At 35.9% G+C, this 5,184-nt stretch overlaps 1 non-coding gene across 1 annotated transcript; it reads left to right on the forward strand.

The window, feature by feature from the left end:
- The first annotated feature begins 233 nt into the window (after positions 1 to 233).
- On the forward strand, positions 234 to 338 carry LOC116151154 (U6 spliceosomal RNA). Its single transcript, XR_004134930.1, has one exon. It is a non-coding gene; the product is annotated as a U6 spliceosomal RNA (small nuclear RNA).
- Positions 339 to 5,184: the final 4,846 nt, after the last annotated feature.

Below are 5,184 nucleotides of genomic sequence, written 5' to 3' on the forward strand. Positions count from 1 at the left end.
CCTTCCCAGGACAGAGAGGAGGTAGAGGGTGGAGTGAATCTGGAAGGGCAAATGGAAGATATCCAGCACAGCCCATAAATGGCATTGATGTCATTGGTGTGATTTTCTAAAACATTAAACCATTCTTGGTAAAGTTCCAAACAAAACGACACACACTCCTTTCAATTTACACAGTAGTTCCGTTCCTGGAAAATTCCAGGATATTAAAACGGTTCAAAAAATACTTTGAGTTATGCTCGCTCCAGCAGCAGTATACTAAAATTGGAATTATACAGAGAAGATAAGCATGGCCCCTGCGCTAGAATGACATGCACGTTTGTGACAGCATCCCATATTTTAAAAAATAAATTTTAGAAAAAGAAAAGAGTACTTTCAGTTTACACATAAATGAAGTTAGCCTTAGGCTTAGCTAATGACAAATAGGTTTTTCATCTACAGAAATGGCTAGGGGGACGTTTGAAAATTATGTAAGATGTAGGAAAATTCGTCCTTGTAGGAATGTCACATGCATTGAAGGACACATGCCATTCTTGGCTCCTGCCCACTAACTGCCAGGGGATGCCTGTCAATCACTGTAACAACCAAAATAGCCCATGTGTTTTCAAAGCATACCCTTGGTGGTACTGCTCTCAGTGAGAGCCACTCTCCAAAGGTGAAATATTCATCCTTACAAAATTTGAGTTTGCTACTTCATCCACTTAGCAGCTGGAGGCACCAATGAATGGAAGGAATGATTTCTCAATATATGTGTCCTTGTTCAATCCAGTATCCAAAAGTCTCTGACTCAGTGACCAAACACTTGCTGCCATTTCTGGCAACCTATAACTTGAATTTGAACTTCACGATTTCGTATAGATAAAAAGTAAGAATATAACTGGATGCAAAGCTGAAGCTTCACATGGAGCCAGATAAAAGTTTATAAATAACCACATTTCATGTCACTTGATACTATAAACTATGACATTTTCTACTTTTAACTTATACATTTTAAGTAACACATATGCATTATCTGAAATTACAAAATATAGACACAAAAATAAAGACATCACATTCTGTGGTAGACAGTAATGGCCCCCCTCAAAGATGCCCACGATCTAATCCCTGGGACCTTTTACACGGCATAAAGGGATTTTGCAGATGTGACTCAGTGAAGGATCTTGACTTGGGGAGATTATCCTGGATGATCCATGTGGATCCAGTGTAATCACAAAGGTTCTTATAAAAAGGAAGCAGGAGGATCAGAAGGCACAGAAGGTGATGTGATGGCAGAATCAGATACTGGAGTGAGGCAGTCAGAGCCAAGGAATGCTAGCAGCCTCGGGAAGCTGGAAGAGGCAAGGAATGGATTCTCCCCTAGAGCCTCCAAAGGAAATCAGCCCTGCAGACATCTTGATTTTAGTCCCCTAAGACTTATTTCATATTTCTGGCCTCCAAACCTGTAAGAGAATAAATTCGTGTTGTATTAAGCTACTCAATTTATGGTAATTTGTTACAGCAACAATGGGAAATTCGTAAACATCCCCCTGCCCCCGCAGAGCTGCATCATTGTTAACACCTTAGTACCTGTACTTTCAGATTTTTTCCTAAATTATTATATGTGTCTGTACTTTTTGAAAAATGGATCACAGTGTACATGCTATCTTATAACCTGCTTTTTTAAGTCAACAAATTCCACCTTCCCATTTCATCAAATACCTAGACTATTTAGAAATTTCCCAAATAACACAAAAATGCCCTTAACAGTTATTTGGTCTAAATTACAATCTGTTCAAGGACTACCCATTACATATAATTATTAGATCCCTTTTGTTATGATGTTGACTATCGAAGAAATAGTCCTACAGTTATTCTGAGGAATATGCCACCTTCTGGGTTTGTTTAGTTGCTACCTCTTGGTGCTATTTAGTTTGTTGTTCTATTTGTTATTTCCTATAACAGTCTTATTAACATTTTTAGTTAGAATATTCTATATGTTATGGGTATTCATGTTGAATCACATCAGAAGACACAACACATATGATTAATCCATTAATAATGTTAAGATTAATTATTGGATTAAAGTGATAACTGCTTATTCCCTCTATTTTACAGTTATATTTTTGATCTACAACTATGAAGTGACCCTTGTTACTTCTGCATTTAAAATATCTACCATCTCTTCTATATTTACTAACTGGCATTCACCTGTGAAGTAGAGCTTCCCTCACCTACTGGAGATATTTGGTTACCTGAAATACAGATTCTACTGGAAGAGCAGGATAAAATGCTTAATTCTTTACAATTAATTACTAATTTTCACAATAAGCAGTTGATTTAATAGCTGCCTCAAATGGTGACAAATAAAAATTTTCAAACTTTGAGCATTATTATTAAAGCATGAATTTCCATAGAATCCATCTGTTTCAATTAATTGCCACCATTAGTCTTTATAATGCTTTAAATGTCATGAATGTGGTCAGTGGACCATAAGTCCATTGATCTTTGAGAACTTTATGGGTTTCTAACACAACAAAATGTCCCTAGCTCTCCTTGTACTTTCCCTGCCCCAGCCCTGGAATAAGCTATTTCCCCAAAAGGCTCAGCTTCCCTTTCATGGGTAATGGTTTTCAGAGGCCACAATCTGAGCACTAGACGTGTTCATTATTACTGAGGTGACATTTCTTTTAGGTCATTTCAATGTACAGAGTTGGAAAATATATATATATTGTGGCAAAACAGATTCTAGGGTGACCCCTATGATCCCTCTCTTCTGGTGTTTATGCTTTTGTGTGCTCCCCTTCTCCTGAAAGTGGGAAGAACCATGATTTTGCTTCTAGTCAGTAGTATATGGCAAAGGTGACAGGATGCTCAAGATTTTATATATATATAATTACAATATGTATGACTAATGCCAGTCTTGCGAGGAGACTGTCTTCCTTGCTGGCTTTAAAGAAGCCAGCTACCATGTTGTGAGCTGCCTATAGAAAAGGCCACTTGGCAAGGAACTAAGGGTAGCCTCTGGTTGACAGCCAACAAGAAACTGAGGCCCTCAGTCCAGACGTCTGCAAGGAATGAAAAGCTGCCAACAACTATGTGGGCTTGGAAGTAGATGTGAGTGCAGCCCTGGCTGACACCTCCATTGAAGCCGTTAGCCTCCAAAGCAGAGCATCCAGCTATGCTAGGCCCACACCCCAGACTCCTGACCCACAGGAAGTGTGAGATAGTAACTGTGTCTTGTGTCAAGCCTCTGTGTTTGTGGGAATATTGTTATGTAGCAGTAGACAACGAACACACTATTTAATCATGGATTTATATGAGTATTTTCAATTCAATTTTAATATTACAATGTTTTCCTCAATTTCTTGGATTTTATCCTAATATTTTTATTTTTACCAATAATAGAACTACTGGTCCTATCCCCTGGAGGACTGCATACCAAATTGCCAATAAAAAACTGAAAATGAGGGATCTTCTCTCCTTTATATTTTTCATTCTCCCCTTCTTTGAAGGGGAACATTTATTCATTCATATCTTTTTCTCTTATGGCCTTGCTCATTTAAGTAAACTAAGTCTAGGAAATCACTTCACAATACTTTTAGCCCTAGGATTCCTTTAAATTGCTATTATAAATTGTAATATTTTCTGTTAATGTAGTACTTCATGGTTTAAAACAAATTTGTTCATGTTTAAGCTTCTCTAGTAAATTTTGGAATAGCATTCAATTAACAGAAATTTGATTTAGGCAAAATTATCATACAAATTATTTGCTTCTAGGAGGTGGGTATAGCTCAGTGGTAAAGCACATACTTAGCATGCGTGAGGTCCTGGGTTCAATACCCAGTACCTCCATTAAAAATATATATATATAATATATATATACACACACAATAAATTATATGCTTCTTACTAACAATGTTTATTTCTCCAAACAAGGCACACCTATGTTTTAAAATTTTTTAATAGTTAAACATATAGTTTGATTTTTCATATTTTTAATTAACATGCTAAATAGAAATTCAAAGTCCAAGCTCTGAACAACCACTTATGATGAACAAGATGGCCCTAATCTAAACCAATTATCCTTTTTTTGAATATTTAGTAGCAAATATTTAATTTTTAAAGTTATACAAGTATATTTATATTTCTATTATTTTTGCTCAAAAATTAAATGTTGTCAAATGTCCGCTTGAAATGATGTTATTAATACTGATAAAAGAAAAAATACTCAGTTCCATTTTGAATACTTGTCTATTACTTTCAGATTCAACACGAGATGTTATAGAACAAATAATTCAGCCTGACAAAAAACATTTCCCCAAAGGAATATTTCCAGTAACAATTTCTCTACCGAATAAAACTCGACAGTAAATAATGTGAAATATCTCACAACCACTCTGAACATGGATCAATAAATATTACTGTAATGAATTTTATAGAAAGTAGCAGGACTGGCTTTATAGACGCTTGAGGAACAAGTTTCTCTTGACCAAAAATATCATATCCACTAAGAAAAAAATTAAGTTATTTAAATCAGACTTTTCTGGCACAGCTTCACATGTTCCTTAAAACTCTGTTCTATGTCATGAAAATTTTCTCTAGATTAATAATGCACTGAAGAGGCTGAAGGAATCTTGAGAAAAAGGTCTGGGTTTTATTTATCTCTCTGTCCCTTGGTCTGGTATAGAAACTGGCATATTAATCCAATTAATGTTAAACAAATGAATGGATAATTGGAGGAAAAAAAGAAGGCAGGCCAGCAAATGATCCAATAAGATGGCCTTAAGTGGCTTCAAGTTACTCTGAAATATATTTAAAAACCTTAAAAAGGAATAAAGAAATACAAAAAAAAGAAAAAACAAAGTAACGAAGGACTGAAAGAAGCTAGCCAAAAAACCTTAGTGAAACTTGCAGATTTCCATGAATCAAGGAAAGAAAAAGGTACTAATACACTATAAACCCAGAAATGAGGACTATGTGGTCTGCAGATACAACCCCTACTTTGAAATTTTGGGATACATGTTATTTTGTCTATAAAAAGGGGATTAGCCTAGCCTCTGAGACCATGAGAAACTGGAGATCTACAGCCCAGATCTCACAACCCAGCCAGTCTCTGGCCAAAGAGCAGCCACAGTCAGGAGATAACAATTATCTCAAAAGTGTTATGGACTCAACAGAGACAATACTGCCCTCTAGGGAGAATTTCAG

This window comes from Camelus dromedarius, chromosome X (genome assembly GCF_036321535.1).
Source record: "Camelus dromedarius isolate mCamDro1 chromosome X, mCamDro1.pat, whole genome shotgun sequence".
NCBI lineage: Eukaryota > Metazoa > Chordata > Mammalia > Artiodactyla > Camelidae > Camelus > Camelus dromedarius.